The sequence below is a fragment of the Lissotriton vulgaris genome, chromosome 5, assembly GCF_964263255.1.
Source record: "Lissotriton vulgaris chromosome 5, aLisVul1.2, whole genome shotgun sequence".
Taxonomy (NCBI): Eukaryota; Metazoa; Chordata; class Amphibia; order Caudata; family Salamandridae; genus Lissotriton; species Lissotriton vulgaris.
Window position 1 is genome coordinate 1,544,316,424 of NC_141693.1, and position 20,022 is coordinate 1,544,336,445.

The window sequence follows — 20,022 nt, forward strand, 5'->3', positions numbered from 1 at the left end:
AGAGGGCAGTATGCAGTATCAGAGCATCAACAGTCCATTGCAAAGAACAGGTCCATCAGAGGCAGCACATGAGAGGGGCACAGAGAATCAACAGTCCATTGCACAGAACAGGTCCATCAGAGGCAGCACATGAGAGGGGCAGTATGCAGTATCAGAGCATCAACAGGGCATAGTGCAGTACACAGCAGGTACATCAGAGGCTGCACAACTACGTGTCCCTACCAACCCGTCACAGGAACCACAAGAGTGCCACGCAGTTCCCAATGGACACACCATGTGAAGTAACATTTCAGTGAAGTGTACAGCACCTCACATCACAGACTCAGGGGGACTGCGTGAACTACCTGCCTCGGACACACTGGCAGCACCAGCAACAGGAGTGTGAGACACAGTCACAGCCCGAGTCACACACACATGGGCCACGGACCCAGACACACTGGCAGCACCAGCAACAGGAGTGTGAGACACAGTCACAGCCTGAGTCACACACACATGGGCCACGGACCCAGACACACTGGCAGCACCAGCAACAGGAGTGTGAGACACAGCCACAGATGTAGTCACTGACACGTGAGCCACTGACCCAGACACACTGGCAGCACCAGAAACAGGAGTGTGCAACACAGCCACAGATCTCCTAACTGACACGTGAGCCATAGACCCAGATACACTGCCAGGACGTGCAACAGGAGAGGGCACAACTGACACTGTGCCACCATCTGATACATGAGAGTCAACTGCACCAGCGCCACTGGGACAACTGAAATGATGAGCCACAGGGCTGTATGGGCCAGGAGGCAGGGTGGGCCTGGGAGCTGGTGATAGGTCATCTAGAGCCAAATCGGGTTTGGTAGGTGTCAATGGTGTGTGTCTGCGTTTCTTATGGAGGTGTGAGTGCACCCTGGACAGGACTGGACTGCCAAGTGGCGGGGACTCCAAAGAATCACCACCCAGCATAGGTGGAGCAACTGCTGCCGGGGATCTGGTTTCTGGGGACGTGCTGGAGCCTGCTTGTCGTTTGCTCTGTGCCTGCCGCCTGGACTCGGAATGATGTGTAATGGGGGATGCTACAACAGGGGACACCCACCTCTGCTTCTGACTGGCCTGGATGGGAGTGGAGGTATGGGGGGACTCCGCCGCGGAGACATTAGTTTTGCGTCCAGTAGTAAACATCAGCCTCAGTGCAGCCAGGGGTGGAGTATGCCTGTCCTTGATAGCGCCATTGTCCATGCTAGATGCCTTGTCCGTAGGAGGTGCCTTATCCTTAGGTTGAGTGTTGTCTCTGGATGTAGCCTGTGCCCTGCTCGCCGCCCTGTTCCTGCCAGCAGACTTGTCGTCTGTGGTGCACCTGTCTCCAGTAGACACCTGCTCTCTGTGTGTGTCCATGCCCTTGGGAGTGTCCCTTACCTCTGCTGTGGGCCTGCTCTTGGGAGTCTCCCTGCTCTTAGTAGGTGCCTTAGTCTTCTCACTGTCCTTGGGAGTGTTCCTATCGACCGCTGTGGGCCTGCTCTTGGGAGTCTCCCTGCTCTTAGTAGGTGCCAGATTCTTCTCACTGTCCTTGGGAGTGTCCCTTACCTCTGCTGTGGGCCTGCTCTTGGGAGTCTCCCTGCTCTTAGTAGGTGCCTTAGTCTTCTCACTGTCCTTGGGAGTGTCCCTTACCTCTGCTGTGGGCCTGCTCTTGGGAGTCTCCCTGCTCTTAGTAGGTGCCTTAGTCTTCTCACTGTCCTTGGGAGTGTTCCTATCGACCGCTGTGGGCCTGCTCTTGGGAGTCTCCCTGCTCTTAGTAGGTGCCAGATTCTTCTCACTGTCCTTGGGAGTGTCCCTTACCTCTGCTGTGGGCCTGCTCTTGGGAGTCTCCCTGCTCTTAGTAGGTGCCTTAGTCTTCTCACTGTCCTTGGGAGTGTCCCTTACCTCTGCTGTGGGCCTGCTCTTGGGAGTCTCCCTGCTCTTAGTAGGTGCCAGATTCTTCTCACTGTCCTTGGGAGTGTCCCTTACCTCTGCTGTGGGCCTGCTCTTGGGAGTCTCCCTGCTCTTAGTAGGTGCCTTAGTCTTCTCACTGTCCTTGGGAGTGTCCCTTACCTCTGCTGTGGGCCTGCTCTTGGGAGTCTCCCTGCTCTTAGTAGGTGCCTTAGTCTTCTCACTGTCCTTGGGAGTGTCCCTTACCTCTGCTGTGGGCCTGCTCTTGGGAGTCTCCCTGCTCCTAGTAGGTGCCTTAGTCTTCTGACTGGCCTTGTCCAAGGAACAGTCCATGGACATGTGAGTATCCCATGCCTTGGGAGTACCTTTTGTGTTGAATGCCTGTGTAGCTCCTGAAGGCATGTCCTCCAACAACACTTGTGGATCCTGTGTGTGTACTCCAGTGCATCTGACGTCGTCTACGTGAACAGATGTAGGTGATCTAGGGGATGTGGTCTGTGCCCTGCGTGCCCTGACGTGCTGTCTGACGCTGCTTCTAGTGCAATAACCTTTATTTGAGTCTTGCTCACAATAATCACTACCCCCTGAGACATCCAGCGGTGTAGATGGGGAAACAGAAGTAGCACCCTGTTCATTCGACTGAACTATTGCAGACGACACACTGCTTGCCAATGACTGCACTGTCCTGTGTAGACCTGAAAGATCGCCATGCATCCCTTCCATGAATGCCACCACCTGCCCCAACTTCCTATCATGGTCCTGGAAAGCATTCGTCATATTGGTCTGCCCCACACACAGCTGTCGCAGCAGATCAACTGCCTCAGCACACAGTGCATTTTGGCTCACCGTGGCAGGGGCAGCGGTGCCTGCACCGAACGCCACTCTGCTCCCCCTACTCCTCCGGCCACGAACAGTACATGGTGCAGTTGGTGGAAGTGTGGGCCCTGTGTGCTGTCTTCTGACAGAAGGTGATGAGTGCCCACTCCCAGTCTGTGACAACAGTGCAGGCTCACCAAGACTGTCCGACGAGGAGGACGATGGTGTCTCCACATGCGAGTCCTCAGGGACGGTCCTGTCCCCCTCTCCGGCGCTGGCCTCCTCCGTGTCAGTCTGCGTGTGTGCGAAGTCTGAGCCGGACTCATTTCCTCGGCTACTCTCCACCGTCTGTGGCAGAGTGTCCTCTGTCAAAGCTGAAATGCACAGAAAAGATGTGTGAGTCATGGGCAGACTGACGTACAGAAGGAACAGGATAGCCAAATTACATAGCAGACAAAGGTTTAGGAGCCCACATCCTGCACATGGCCCACCCCTACCAGTCATCCTCACATTTCCTGGCATGGGGCCATGGACCACTAGGGGATGTGCATTAACACTCAAGTACTAAGCAAGTGGCGTGTCAACATGGCGGACCTGGCTGTCAAATGAGTACCACCCAATGGGACCAAAATGGCAGCACAGGCATACGTACGCAACACGGAACTCAATAGTGTGTCTGGGCACCAATACATGCATAGCACTCACAAGTTTCCTACACAGACTGTATGCTCACCGCTAGTTTGCTGTTGATCGGCACTCAGACGTTCGGCCAGTTCAGGATGCGTCACTGCAATTATACGGTGCATGAGAGGGGTCATGGAGCGTCGGGCCAGACGGGGCGTCCTTGGAATCAGGCCCAGTGTTACTTCAGCTACATTCTTGCTCAGCCTGGAAATGTCGTCCCAGCGTTTGTGGCAGTGTGTATGTCGTCTGTTGCACACCCCCAATGCCCGTACTTCCCGTGCTATGCTCCTCCACAGGTCCTTGCGAAGGTGCAGCTTGACCTACCATGATGAAAGACAAAAGGGTTAAAGTCAGTGGACAGGTGGCCTGTGACACACATAGGGGCAAGACGTAACTGTCAGCAGCCATGCACAATCGGGAACATATGTGTAGCCCACACTACACAGCTAAGATAGAAATTGGCAAGATCATTTTGCCCCCTCATGCACACCAACATGTCCCACACTGCACTTACCACCCGTCCTGGTGCGCCGTAGAGGCGTCCATAGTTGCGGAGTACACCGTCCACGAGGACATCAAGCTCCGCGGCGGTGAAGGGTCGAGACCGGATCTCATTGCCTCTCGACATGGCAAGATCACGGAGTATGGCACTAGAGCAGCAGTCGGTGGTCAGCTCAGCAGCAGCAGTAGGTCGAGGTGATGGTCACAGGCAGCAGTCGGTGGTCAGCTCAGCAGCAGCAGTAGGTCGAGGTGATGGTCACAGGCAGCAGTCGGTGGTCAGCTCAGCAGCAGCAGTAGGTCGAGGTGATGGTCACAGGCAGCAGTCGGTGGTCAGCTCAGCAGCAGCAGTAGGTCGAGGTGATGGTCACAGGCAGCACTGGTCCCCAGGGTAGGAAGAGTCGTTTTGGCCAACACACATATATAGGGCCCTCAGCACGTGTCAGTGGCATACGTCGCCAGCAATTGGTCAGCCCTGGAAGCGTGATCGTGAAATGGGCCAATGACTGGCCCATAGTTGCGGTGCACACCTTCCGCTACTTGCGATTGGCCATATGCGGCCAGCGTCCCTCTCCCCATTGGCTGCATGTGCATGGACCGTCACGGGCAGACATCGGCGACCGCACGTGCAAGCCTCAGGCACGGATGCTTCAGTTGCAACAATGTACTATCACTGGCGCCTCCATGGCGGTGCACGTACTCAGCGGGGGAGGTGCAGCCCCATACACCCTGTAGATGTAGTCAATGGACATGCCATTTCATGACCCCCCTTACAGTCACCTTGCATCATCCACCGTACACCGGCCGGAGCGGCCGGGCCTAGGACGACCGCCGTGCCCGGCCATGTTCAACCGCCGTGCCCGGCCATGTTCAACCGCCGTGCCCGGCCATGAACAACCGCCGTGCCCGGCCATGAACAACCGCCGTGCCCGGCCATGAACAACCGCCGTGCCCGGCCATGTTCAACCGCCGTGCCCGGCCATGTTCAACCGCCGTGCCCGGCCATGTTCAACCGCCGTGCCCGGCCATGTTCAACCGCCGTGCCCGGCCATGAACAACCGCCGTGCCCGGCCATGTTCAACCGCCGTGCCCGGCCATGAACAACCGCGGTGGCCGGCCATGGCGGTTGTGTTCATGGCCGGGCACGGCGGTCGTCCTAGGCCCGGCCGCTCCGGCCGGTGTACGGTGGATGATGCAAGGTGACTGTAAGGGGGGTCATGAAATGGCATGTCCATTGACTACATCTACAGGGTGTATGGGGCTGCACCTCCCCCGCTGAGTACGTGCACCGCCATGGAGGCGCCAGTGATAGTACATTGTTGCAACTGAAGCATCCGTGCCTGAGGCTTGCACGTGCGGTCGCCGATGTCTGCCCGTGACGGTCCATGCACATGCAGCCAATGGGGAGAGGGACGCTGGCCGCATATGGCCTTTGGGAAGTAGCGGAAGTTGAGCACCGCCATGGCGGCGCCAATTATGTGATCTTGTCAGACGCTGCACCGTGATGTGTTGTGTGCAGTTGTGTCATGAGGGATGTGAGCGTGATTGAGAAAGGTCATATGTCATACAATATAGCATGTGTGTCCATACAATGGCAATCGGTCGGCACATAATGGGCAACAGATGTGCATTTGTACTTGTTGACGTCGGGTGTGACCCTACAGACGTTGTTACATCTTCACAACTACACAGTACATCACGGCTGTGTGGCCAATTAATGCATCTGTTGTCAGTTTCTTGTTGTGTCGAGGTGACTACAGTGGTGGTGGTACACATGCATTCCGTGTATGTGTTTTGTACGTTGTGTCACCATGCATGTCATTTCCGTATGCACATCATTATTGGTGGTGGCATTTGTGCTTGATGACATGGCGTGTGTACACTTATCGTTTGTGTGCATGCAGTAGCATGTGTGTCTGTGATGTGTCTACGAAACATTAGGGTGATGACAGAAGTTTTGTCAGTAAGGTACACATGTGATGGAGTTCTACACGTATGCGTCGTTTGTAAGTTGACCAAAGTTACATCTCTGTCCCACACAGGAGGGCTCCAAATGTGCATCGGCCATACACTGTGCTGGAGGATATGGTAGACGAGGAGGTGATTCGGAAATTCAGGCTGGATCGACGTCGGTTGCTGGACCTTGTGGCACTATTGTCTCCTCATCTGCAGCCACGTAGAACGTATCCTGGGTCGATTACACCCACTGCAAAGGTCATGGCGGTACTACATTTCTTCGCTACTGGCACTTTTCAGTTCACTGTTGCAGTTTCCGGGGGGATGTCGCAGGCCATGTTTAGCACGGTTCTTCGGGATGTGTTAACAGCTATGATGCTCTACAAGGATGAGTACATACATTTTCCACGGCCGGAAGAGTTGCCAGCTGTCAAAGCTGCTTTCTATGCACTGGGCCACATGCCTCACGTTGTGGGCTCAATTGATGGCACACACATCGCTCTGATTCCACCACGGGCACGCGAACAAGTGTTCAGGAATCGCAAACACTTACATTCGCTGAACGTGCAGGTGGTGTGCCTGGCGAACAACATCATCTCCCATGTGTGTGCCAGATTTCCTGGCTCCGCACATGACGCCCACATCATGCGGAGCAGCAATGTCCCACGACTCATGGCAAATCTGCGACCCGGTCAAGCGTGGCTTGTTGGTGAGTGTGCAGTGGGTACTCTTGTGATCTCTGTGTTGCATGGGGTACCCACCATATATTTTTCGGATGTTTGTCTCTGTCATCCCCCTACATAGGCGACTCGGCTTACCCAAACCGGCCCTGGCTCCTCAGTCCCCTACGTAATCCGAGGACGGCGGGTGACATGCGGTACAATGAGGCACATGGAAGGACACGGAGAGTCATCGAACGTACCTTTGGACTGCTAAAGTCCAGGTTTCGGTGCCTCGATAAGACCGGAGGGGCCCTGCCTTACACACCAGGAAAAGTATGCAAGATCGTGATAGCCTGCTGCATGCTCCACAACCTGGCAGTACGCAATGGCATTGAACTGCTGTTGGACCCTGAAGACGAAGGAGTGCCTCGGCCTCCCATCCCACCCATGTCCACTGACGAGGATAGTGGTGAGGAGGAAGGTGTGGACCAGAGGCGCCAGCTCATAGATCGCTACTTCCCTTGAATGTGAGTATCTACCTCTAGTGGCGGTTGACAATGCCTCATGTATGTTTGCTGGTGTTGTGTGGATATGGGGTAAATCAGCTGGGTGTTGTTTGTGATGGTTGCACATGTGTGTCTTCATGTCTTTGGACATGGAAGTGTCCATGATGTGTGTGCTCTCATCCCATGCTTGTGTGATGGTTGTCGTTTGTGTAATGTAGCTGTGCATTGTGTTGTGATGTGTGTGAATCTCTTTACTGACGTGTGTTTGCTGTCTCTGGTTTTCTCTAGGTCACTCCCGCAGCGCCATGATCATGTACGACTATGATCCCTGTACCTGTTTACGTCTGTATCTGATGGCAATCATGTGAATAAACATGGAGGCAAAACATCATTGTGTGAGTTAATGCTATTTATTTACAGGTTGTGCTTCTGTGCTGGTGAATATTTACAAGTCAGTGGGGTGGAGGGAGTTGGAGTTGAAGGTATTGGCTGATGAAATGTCCGTGCTGACGCCACATTGGGGGGTGTCAGGGTAGTCCAGCAGACCTGTGGGAATGATTGTCTGTGGGACAGGCTACTTAGCTGGGTGAATGTCTGGCACAGGCAGTGACATTGTCATGGTCGTCCCCTCTTGGCAACACTGCTCTCAGCCTCTTTCTTACTCGGACGGCCCCTCCGTCTCTGACCTGGAACAGAGTCAGCTGGGAGGGCAGGTTGTTGATGGGCCACATCCGTCGCCAGGGGCTCAGGTGGTGGTGGCGCTACCACACTTGGTGGAGGGGGGGGGGGGTTGTTCCGGTCAACCCATTCACTCCACATTGTTGCCTGCTGCCCCATGATCAGCAACATCTGGCCAAGGATGCCAGCGATTTGGCGCTGGGTGTTGGTGTTGTCCACTGAGTCCTGGTGTGCACGATCAGCGTTTGCCTGGGACCGGTCGTATGACGCCTGGCACCTGGCAAGAGCTTGTAGGGACTGTGCCACTGGCTGGGGTAGCTGTTCCTCCTCTGCACGGCGGTGTGTGGCTCGCCTGATTGGATGTTGTCCCGTTGCCTGTGTTTGTGGCCCACTCACCCTGCTTGTGTGTGGGGCCGTTGGACCAGCGTTGCGCGGTGGGTTCTGCTGGGTGGCAGCGGCAGGAGTCGTGGTGCTGGTGGTAGTGGTGGTACTGGTGGTACTGGTGGTACTGGTGGTACTGGTGGTGGTGGGGACTGTGCAGATCACAGAGACAGGTGCCGCTGGAGTCACACATGCGACGTTGGTCGGTCCCGGGAGTCCCTGTGAGCCAGATGGCCCTGGCTGCGTGCTTGGTCCCGCTCCATCCTCCGCCCCGGAGCTGACTGTGTCCTCGTCACCAGAGAGTCCTGTAGATGTGAGAGGCGAGGCTGGCGGCCGGGTACTGGTTTCCGCAGTCAGTTGACGATCACCTGAGGGACAAGATCGAGCTGGTCAGTAATTTGGACATTACATGGGTATATGGATTTGTAGACATTTCGGTTTCCTGTCGCACACACCCCACCCTCCACCACCACCACCACCACCCTCCCCGTGAACATGGGGGCCTGTTGGGAGTTGTAGTTTGGGCCTCTCACACACCCCACCCTCCACCACCACCACCACCACCCTCCCCGTGAACATGGGGGCCTGTTGGGAGTTGTAGTTTGGCCCTCTCACACACCCCACCCTCCACCACCACCACCACCACCCTCCCCGTGAACATGGGGGCCTGTTGGGAGTTGTAGTTTGGCCCTCTCACACACCCCACCCTCCACCACCACCACCACCACCCTCCCCGTGAACATGGGGGCCTGTTGGGAGTTGTAGTTTGGCCCTCTCACACACCCCACCCTCCACCACCACCACCACCACCCTCCCCGTGAACATGGGGGCCTGTTGGGAGTTGTAGTTTGGGCCTCTCACACACCCCACCCTCCACCACCACCACCACCACCCTCCCCGTGAACATGGGGGCCTGTTGGGAGTTGTAGTTTGGGCCTCTCACACACCCCACCCTCCACCACCACCACCACCACCCTCCCCGTGAACATGGGGGCCTGTTGGGAGCCATGGACATGTTAGTGAGTTGGTGTCGAACGTGCATGGTTTGGGGCGTAGGGGATGTTTCTTCTCAGTTGTGTGAGCCTGACCATGTCGTGCTGATCGTGGTGTTGGTTTGTACTCACCAGTCTCTTCTCCTTCGTCAAGTCCGTCTAGGCTCTCTCGGTGTAGTATCCCCAGCACCTTCTCCTCCCAATCTGTGTAGGGTAATGGCTCCGGGGGTGTGCCACCGCCAGTATGATTGGCTCTAGCGACGTTTTTCGCTCGAATGCCCTTGATCCTGGTCTTCAGGTCATGCCACCGCCTCTGAATGTCATGCTTCGTCCTCGGCACAGTCCCCGACGCATTCACCCGAGTGACGATCCTGTCCCACATGTGGTTCTTTTGCGCCACGCTCGTCTGCTGGACTTGGGCCCCGAAGATGTGGGGCTCAACACGGATTATTTCGTCTACCATTACCCTCAACTCTGTCTCTGAGAATTTTGGATTTTTTTTGGGTGCCATGGTGTGTGGTGCTCAGTGTGTGAGTTGTGTGAGTTGGGAGGTGCAGGTGTGTGGTGTGTGATGTGTCGGATTTGTGTGGCGGGTGTTTGTGTGGTGGGTGTGGTAGGGTGGTGGGTGGGTGTCTTCTATGTGATTTTATGTGAGTAAGCAGTTTCTCGATTTGCCCTCTTGCTGGCAGCAATGCTGTGGTGCAAAGGATTGTGGTTGTGTGTGGGTGTCATTTTGTAGTCGTGTCTCAATGGTTGTTGCGAGTCAGGTGGTAGGTGGGCGTGTTGACGTGTGTGCATTGTTGGATGATTGGGGCTTGTCATGGTGGCTTGTGATTGGTGTTGGGGGGGGGGGCTTGTCAATGTTCGTATGTTTGCTTAGGACTTGCGGTGCAGTTTCTGACATTGGTTCGGCGCTAGGGATGTTGTGCGTGTTGGCCTTCCGCGGTGATGCTGTGGTTCTTGTGGCATTGTTTCCGCCGCGGACGTGGATGGCTGTGCGTTCCGTGGTACGGGCGGATTTATCCTGATTGCGGCCACGGAGTATTCTCAGGTATGGCGGTACATGTTTTATTTTCCGCGGTCATTTCCGTCCGCGGCAGTGGTTGTTCATTGAACTCCGTCCGCCGCGGACGGACTTGGTTGTGTTCCGTCCGCCGCGGTCGGAGTTTCGTCACATGAATATCCTAATCCCAAACGCGGTATCTCCGCGGCGCAGCCGGGAGTAAAATTTCCCCCACCATGGCGGACAGTACCCATTTCCGTCCGCCATCCTGATCGGCCCCTTAGTTAGAAAACACTTCATATCAGGACTTAATATTTTGACTCGTTTTATTAAATATATTCTGTTTCTCACAATAAAATAAATTAATTTTAATTAACACTTTTTTTTATATTATTACCGATGACAAACTTAAAATATTCGTATCCTTTTCTCTCATTATTTACTAATATTTCCTTTATTAATGGTAACTATTATATTAATTAATGTAATTTAAATAATTTTTTTTTTACATATTGCAGCCGATGTGTTAACATTAAATATTTTAAAATTTCGTTTTAATTAACTTACTGTAATGTGAAACAGAAATGCTTCTAAGTTCGTTTTCGTTGAGAATTATTTCAAGAGGTCAGAGGGTCAGGTTCTCACGTCTGCTCACTCTGCTAGTTGATAATCAACTGTTTTCAAAATGGTGGGTTACTCCTATTTAGAACTTTTCTTAATTATTATTATTTTTGGTCTAAATGATATCGTTTCGTTTAAAATTTTATTGTAATTGATTTGATGTGGTAACGTATAATTTAAAATGTTTTATTTTGAAGTAAACTTTTCACTGTTTCGTTCCGTTTTGGCATACATTTTGAAAGTGTTGTTGATATTGTAGGTCATGGAAATAGTAGATGGACTTTATTTATTTTTACTGTGTGTAAAATGGCGTTCTTCTGTTCGTAAAGTTATTCTTTTTGTCTAACAAGTTAAATTATTAATTATTTATTAATCATTTTGTCGTTTTCGTTTAGCTACATCATTATCTGTATCTTACATATAACATTTTTTAACTATAATTATTTTTCAAAATTAATCGATTATTTTTTTAATTACTCCCGTTTTAATTACAATATCTCTATGATTTAGCTTGATTTCCGTGAAGTTTTTAATATTAAACTATAGTTAATTAATTTAAGGCGTTTTTTTGCTACTATTCCGTTTCTTTATTTATGTTATTCAAAATTATAATAAAATGTATTTATTTAATTCAATTAATACATATATTATTTGGTAATAAACTAATTATTGGTTTCTAAAAGTATTTGATCTTCGTAAATATATAAATGTAATGTTTTTAGTTTGTAGTTAATTATCTCGTATTAAATGTAATTGTAGAAAAATATGAGTATCTTTATTGTTACTCGAGTATTTATTTTAATACTCGAGTATTACATTAAATACTCGTATGATTATGCACTTTTTTAATATATTTTCTTGCTTTTTCGTTTACGTTTTATTATATATTAATTATTTATTTAATTATTTTAAATTAAAAAAAATAAAACACAATGGGATGTAAACCTAAATAACTATCAATATCATATTTTCCATCCTTGCATACCACCTACATTACAAAAATAAGCACAGTAGGACATATGACCGTGTGGCCTAATGGATAAGGCGTCTGACTTGGGATCAGAAGATTGAGGGTTCGAGTCCCTTCGTGCTCGGTTTTTGCCAATGGTCACACAACTCAGCTTTCCATTCAGAATGGAAGCAGGCTCTTCCAATACTCTTATAGCCATCATGTTCTCATTCCTAATTATTCATGAAGTGGAGTACATACTGCATAGTCATTTAGATTGCATCTTCAGCCTAAAATCTTGTCCATGTTAGTGGCATTAAGAAGTGCTTCTATGTACACGCACTGAATATGTAATAGGGTTGCAGAATTTTGACATGACAGAATGGGTTTTTAGCTTAAAGGTGTCTAGATGAAATGCAAGGTGTGTAAGTATGTGTTCATGGAGTGCCTCAAGTGTAAAATCTGTACGATTTGTGCAGTTAAAGTGCTAATTTTGCCTACGAGAAAGAAAATTACTACAAAAGAATTATAAAAGATTGGCACATTGGCTGCCTTTGCTGATGACACAGTTGGCTAATTTGTAAAGCCTTGGTCTATTAAGTTGCAGAGTGTGGTTGAACTTAGTTAGGAGATTTGGTGCCTGTTTTTGTGTCCTGCTGAAGACAAGGACGGCTTGATACCACTGTCAAAGCCCAGCCCAGTGCCAAGACAGAAATCATCCCACTGGGTAGAAATCTGTCTTTTTGTCCGAAAGACTGGTGGCCCTTAGGATCAGAAGCCCCTCCCAGTGCAGTACCATCAGCCCGGAACCTAGGCGTGCAATTCGATTAATCTCTCTCTTTCGATGACCACGTTAGGATTACTGCCGGTCGCTGTTTTGGACAAATAAAATCCCTGAAGAAATTCTTCGATTTCCTTCCAATTGCAGCCAGAAAGTCAGTCGCGGTAGCCCTCATTCTTTCCCGACTTGATTACTGCAATGGTCTTATGGCCGGAGTGAAAAAATCTACCCTCAGAAAGCTGCAGAGCATACAACATGCTGCAGCCAGACTGGTTTTACAACTCCCTAGAAGGTCATCAGCGTCAGCAGCACTAAAGTCTCTGCACTGGCTGCCGTTGCATAAAAGAATCCTCTTTAAACTGCTCCTCACAGTTTTCAAAACCATGCAAAACACAGGGCCCCACTACTTTGCAAATCGTTTCACGCGCTATAATCCCCCGCGTTGCTTCAGATCCTCCGGGACAAATCTTGTCACGATCCCCAGATTCAAATACAAGATTAAAGGTGGGAAATCATTCACTGTTCTGGCAGCCAAGGCCTGGAACAACCTGCCTACCAACCTTAGACTTATAGAAAATGAGAACAGTTTCAGAAAACTTCTCAAGACATGGATCTACCAACAATCAGACTCCTCTGTTTTGGCCGCCATCTAGTTTCAATTTTCATCACACCCCACTTTTCTCAGTTATCCTCTGCAGTTTGCTCAGCGCCATGATGCTCCCTTGGGAGCGAACGTCTGCGCTTTACAAATACACATAAATATCAAATAAAAATTGAGAAAAGCATCCAGGAAAGAAGAAGTGTTGAGTCGAAAGTGGTTCTCCTCCAATTTCTCTCCACTTGCTCGAAATGCAGAGCCTCCATTATAGCACAGAACAGAGTGTTAAAGTCGGGGATGGAAGAGGATGTAAATGGGAAGTTTACTTATGGAGAGAACTGAGAAATGTCCTGTGTCCAGACACCAGCGTTTGACGATTAAATACATTTAAATAATGCCTCTAGACTGCAAGTGTTTATCTGTGCCTCAGTGGCCTAATGGATAAGGCACTGGCCTCCTAAGCCGGGGATTGTGGGTTCGAGTCCCATCTGAGGTGAAAACCAATGTCCACTCTTACTTTTCCAGAAAAATTTATATATTTGTTACATACTTCCGCTCAGAATCTTATGAGGTATTATGAACTTTGAAATGGTACAATTTTACTTCTGTACTCTTCAGAGTCATGGTGGTGTTCTGAAACTACAATGTAGATTTTTAAACACCTATCTTTGTCAGATGCAACTTTGACCCGGCAGAAGATATTCCTTTGGAAAAAACGATTTGAATTGGATTGGTGTAACTGTTGTTTCTAGAGGTGGTGACAGGCTTTCAGCTACTTGAATAGGGCAAGTCAGGATTCATGAAACCTATACAACCTTTGAGTGTGTGTAAATTGGCATATCCAGAAAGGAGCAGTTTGTACTACTGTCAAAACAGTTTCTCTCCACTTCTGGAAATATCCAGAGCTATGTAAAGCATACAACTGAGCTTTAATCTCATGAAGAAAGAGGTTTAAATGCAAAAAAGAAAACAAAAGCTTATCGCACTGGTGACATTCTCATTATATAGATTCCAAAAGAGTGCTTTAATTGAAAGGAGCTGAAAAAACACAATGGGATGTAAACCTAAATAACTATGAATATCATATTTTCCATCCAGTGGCGTAACGAAACCTGAGGGGGCCCCCCTGCAAGATACGAGGAGGGGGCCCCTCCAGACTCAATCAGGAGCTCTCCGGCCAGAGTATTGTGCTCAGCTGGCTCTTAGAGATCGCACCCCCCCCCCAACACCACAGGTGCTACGGGCGTCTATGTTGCGGCACTGGACTGGTGCTCCTGCTGCCTTCTCCTTTATGGTCGCTGCTGCTTGGTCTCTGCCCTTGGAGCCAGACATAGCTTCATTCCAGTCGTGCCTGGTACCCCTGTCTCTTCTTGTGACACCATACTTCCTGCAAGAATCCAGGAATTTCTAAATGCTTCGGCAGACACAATGCAGTCCCTTGGTTTTCTTACACTCTAAGCAACGGCTGACTTGGACGGCGAGGCAAGCCCTGAAATGTTGCTGTGAAGTGGTAGAAGATTACATTTCCGCAAAGTGGAGCACTCATCCCAAAATGCGGAAAGGAGGGCTGTTATCTTTAATTGTCTGTTCTTTGCTATGGGCTTATTGCCTCATTTGAACCAAGCTCATATGCTTGCCAGTTCCTAGAGCCATGACCTTTCCATGTTCTGCTCTCTGGTCATCTCTCCTCATTTCTGATGATGCTTTGCTGCACAGTTTGGTACACCTCACTCTTCCCTTTGGGCCCCTGTGTGCTCCTTTGTTCTTGGAGCAAGAAGACTTCAAGGATTGTTTTGTGAACTTCTTTTTCCATGGCCTTCCACCAGGGAATGGCTTCAGCTCCCAGGTGCTCACTTCACGAGCCAGGTCTTTGCTTTTATGAGTGTGAGAGATGTTTGCTCCGCTGTTAATTATATTTTTATGCACCATATTGAGTCTTCAAAAAACATTTTTACTATACAAAAAACAACACTACTACTGACTCAGTCTGTTTTGTGTAAACTGTGTTAAACCCAGGACTCATAATGACATAAAGGACAAAAAAAGAGTAGATCCAAGAACTTTAACCCTGTATAAGATGGCTAGGAAGCCTGGCATTTGGTGGGGCAAATTCTCCAGCCACAATTCAAAATTAGTCCATAGTCAGGCAAGCACTGTTTCTCTAAGATAGCTTTGTTTACCCCTTAATAGTGCAGATTTGAGTTGGAAGGCTACTTTGGAAAATGTTTCATGTCGACTAGTAGTATCAGCAAATCAGCAGAATCAAGAAACCTCTCAGTAAATGATCCCAAAACTATTTAGTAACATCAGAAAGTATGTTATGATTAAAGTAGGAACAAAACAACAAACACTGGATCCGTCACTGCAAAGATATAGCATTGCAAAGTACCATTCCCATTCTACATGGAGAGCACAATAATTCCTGCACGGTGCTCCCAAGCGGCCCTGGAGGCTTCTTCCCACTCCATTAGCACAGCATAACTCCCAGCTCCAGTCAACCTCTTGCCTTCAGGCAGGGTCAGGGGCTCAATGGGAGTCAGTCACCGTGTGTAGCCAGGCACCTTTCAGGCCCCAAAATTCACAGAGTTCCTGGGATGGTGTGTCTGGCTTGACCAATTGCAAATTAGCAGAATAAGACGGATTCATGCTCAGCTGACAACACCTAGACCGCCAAGATTTCAGGCCTGGGTTGTGCCAAAGACAACACCCTTTCAGCCACACAACCTGTATGGCGTAGCGTGCTGTCCATGTAGGTAAGTGCTTCAGAGCCATACATAGGGGTAGTAAGCACAATATAAATCCTTCAATGCAATACAACAGAAACATTTGGTTCTACTCTTTGTAAGCTGACTCTTAACTGCAAGAACATGGTGCCAGAAAGAAACAGATATGAGGCGCACCACGGTGCATTAGAAGGCCGAGTGTTGTCACGTCTGAAGACACACAGCGCCATCTGGCAGCAACGGAAAGCTACTGCTTTGTAAAGAGTAGGTGGATCCAGTCTGGTACCTACAGATAATCAAAATACATCCATGGGAAGAAGCGTCCATCAGAGATGTGTCATTGCCTTGGAACATGCTCATCATAAATCAGTGCTCTAATTTACAGCCAGAACCAGTACTGGGATTAGAAGGAGATGACCTTAAAACGGAGAGGCAAGTCTTTTACTTGCAGTGCAGTCTTCATATTGGGCAAGGTTTTACAAAGTTATTCTCCCCCAGAATAATTTGACAATAAACATATGTGAGATAATCAAACCATTTAATATGCTCAAGAGTTACTTTACTTATTGCAAAGTCATGTTATTTTCAAATTTGTATTTACAGTATTCTCTCTATTTTTTAAATGTCAACAGTATTGGCATCTGCTGTAGGGGTGAACTCACTGTGTGGTCAGCCATTAGCAAGAAGAGTATATCCTGACCGCCAGGCCCTGATCAATGGTAAACACGACCCACTTGGTCTTTGCCACCATAAATGTAACTTTTCTTTCTACCTTGGTGTAGATGTGCAGTTCGACAACTAAGCCATGGGGAGTACCACTGATTAAGCACATCAATCATTTTTTCATTGCCTTCCATAAAATATGGCTTTAGTTTTTCCTCATCACGTAAAACAATAAAAACTAACTAACAGGGCCCTTTTAAGGTAAGCGCACATAGCTCCCTGACTTGATAGACAGGAATTGGAATTCCACTCTTTGTGGCTATAATATGAGGACTGTTGGCCATAGTTTTGTAGCAGAATTAGCTATTGGCAAAAACAACAGGTTATGGACCCACAAGAATTCTCCTTAGGTCAGCATTTCTAGACAGACTGCACCTATGTTGCCTCAGACTGGGAACATGACATAGCCATCTCGCATGATGTCTACAGGTTACTAATATTAAGTGCCCAAACGTGCAAGCAGGAGCAAACTAAACAAGACACACATTCACAATAATGTGTGATTAATTACAGCTACACTGCAGGGAAAACCGAGGCCCCCAGGCACAGCTCAGAATTTTGAAAAAAGAAAAACACACAAAAAACGTATTTTTACTACAATGTAAGCAGACTTCAGAAAGACATCTATAAAGAAGGAGTACGTCAGGTCTACTAATAGGTAGTAGCGCAAAAGAAAGTGGCAACAGATAAAATAGTAGCGATCTGGACCACTAGAACGCATTGCTGTCTATAATCAGATACAGTCTATACATAGCTGCCATGGTTTCAGATTACTCGTGTGACATTTTCAGAATTTCAGTGTAATTATGAGTGACATTCAACAACTATGAGTGACACTTTCTTGCAAGCACAAATCAAGCAACGGAGACGAGGGAGATAAATACATTTCAGATATGATACCCATTTGAGCAATGAGAAACTTCAAGATTATCTCAAAACGGCTGCAAAGCACCAGAAATGGCAGGCCAGTCGTCCTCAACAGGTGCCAAAGCCAAAAACAATACCACATCCTTCTTCAGCTTTCTGCCACGCACATACTCCTTCAAAACACCAACTCTCCTTTTCAAAAACACACTCATATACTAGCATTTAAAAGGGAGAGCCTCTGCACTTTTCAGCAGTGTTGTAATACATTTAATGGGAGCACAGCGGCACTTTGGAGAAGCGAATTGGTACTGTGGATAATAAGTACCATCACTTTTTGTATCTTTTCATTTAAAGTACCGTTTGCACCATTTCATAGGTATACGTCACTCCTCCAACTGCAGACATCACAGCTTGCTTATGAGTGACATTTTCATTTTTTCAGTGTACTTATGAGTGACATTCAAAAACTATGAGTGGCACTTTCTCGTGAGCAAAATAAAGCAATGAAGACCAGGGAAACATATAAATATCAGAATTTACACCCATATGTGCAACCAAAAACTCTCACTTTACTGTACCACAGTCGGTAGAAAATTAGAAAAAGAAAATCACAAAAAGTCTGTATTTTCTCCCTCATTAGTTCATCCTACAAACAGTAGGAAACGTGTTTTATAGCTTTGCGTAATGATACCTGACTGATATGTAAAATAAACGAAAACTGAAAAGTCATGTTAAAAGTGAATAGAAATGGCTTTAAGTGTACATGAACAAATGATAATATCTGGTATATTTTTTCAATACTTGCAATCCTTCCTACCTTGAAAAGTGAGGACCCGACCAACCTGAGAGGAACCAGCAGCTGCATTCTGGCATCGGCCCCATGGATGGAAAAGCACTCTATGAGATAGACAACAGCTGGTGAAGAGCCGGTCTCAAGACTTTCCTTTCTGCGTAGATTGAGAGTCTTGGCCCACACCGAACTGGAGGGGCACCGGGCACTGTGGCAGGGCCTAATCAGTGCATCCATTGGAACAAACTTGATTAGTAGGCGTTGACTTTGATGGGCATGCTTATTTCTTCTTTAACAAAATGTAAGTCCCTCGACGCTAAACACCAGGCAGCCCTCCCCTCCTCCCTAATAAATACCTTCAAAGCATGGTCAGACTCGCCTATATCAGACAGTATGGCCATGTCTCAATGCTAACAAAGACCCAGATACTACTTGATTTGGTTCTAATCTCATTGTGTGTCATAGCTGCCAAGACTTCCACGTCTTGTAGTTCTGTTTATACCAATATAAAAAACAGGACTACGAGTCCCAGATATCCAAGAAAAAAAAACAGGACTGGCCTTCTAGTCATTCATGGCCTTGAGAAACTTGGCAGCTAAGCTAAGAGTAAAGTAATGACTATGACGTATGAAAGGGGATATTGGGAAGAAAGACTCAATGTCTGGTATAGGTTTCGATGCACTTCTGTTGATTTGGCACCATGTGCTAAAGAAATACAAACTGTAAGCTCAGTTGGAAGGCTCAGCACAGAGATCATGTGAAGAATGCTTGGCATCACACGCCCGTCCAGAGCACGGGAATCTCTGCCTGGGGACAGGGCTGGTGAGGCAGCAAGGGCAAGGCCGGACTTAAAACACTCCAGCCGGGTGTCAGAGTGAGCGCCAGAGCGCGATCTCTTCCACAGCAGAGCAGCACCGCTGAGGGCCCGAAAGTATATTTAAATTCTCGCCAGTGTTTTAAATACATAAATCAACAGTCAACTGAACGGAGCCTACCTAATCCTCTGCAGCAGTTACCACCCTCAGCCTGGAGAGCAGATAGCACAGCAACAGGCTCAGTGTTTGTCAGGCTGTAAAGTTTTAAAATCATGAATACCTCCGTGAGCCACGCAACAGCCTCGACTCTGTGATAACACTGTGAGTGTCAGTCTATAATGCAACCTCACGTTTCCAACCAGGTCCCGTCCCGTCGCAGGGCAGTGGCGTGATGACGCACTGTCCTGTCTGCCGCTGAAATTAAAATAATACATTTGGAAACTTCCAAGTGCTCCCACATCGGCCCGCCCACCTCAGGAGTAACAACTTCCAGCACCATTTAATTTATGAGGCGAGAGCAGGCGTCAAGAGCATAGCTGTAAAACTATGTCCCAGACGGACCCTGCTCTCACCGAATGTACTGTGCACTGATGGGCCCCCTGGAGCTCGAGGGGCCCCCTGGTGCTCGAGGCCCCCCCGCAACACAGGGGCTGCGGGGGCCTGTGTTACGCCCCTGTTTCCATCCTTGCATACCACCTACATTATAAAAATAAGCACAGCAGGTCATATGACCGCGTGGACTAATGGATAAGGAGTCTGACTTCGGATCAGAAGATTGAGGTTTCGAGTCCCTTCGTGGTCGGTTTTTGCCAATGGTCACACAACTCAGCTTTCCATTCAGAATGGAAGCAGGCTCTTCCAATACACTTATAGCCATCATGTTCTCATTCCTAATTATTCATGAAGTGGAGTACATACTGCACAGTCATTTAGATTGCATCTTCAGCCTAAAATCTTGTCCATGTTAGTGGCATTAAGAAGTGCTTCTATGTACACGCACTGAATATGTAATAGGGTTGCAGAATTTTGACTTGACAGAATAGGTTTTTAGCTTAAGGGTGT

The 20,022-nt window shown here is 48.5% G+C and overlaps 1 non-coding gene across 1 annotated transcript; it reads left to right on the forward strand.

Moving 5' to 3' along the window:
* The first annotated feature begins 13,465 nt into the window (after positions 1-13,465).
* TRNAR-CCU (transfer RNA arginine (anticodon CCU)) lies at positions 13,466-13,538 on the forward strand. The gene has a single exon. It is a non-coding gene; the product is annotated as a tRNA-Arg (tRNA).
* Positions 13,539-20,022: the final 6,484 nt, after the last annotated feature.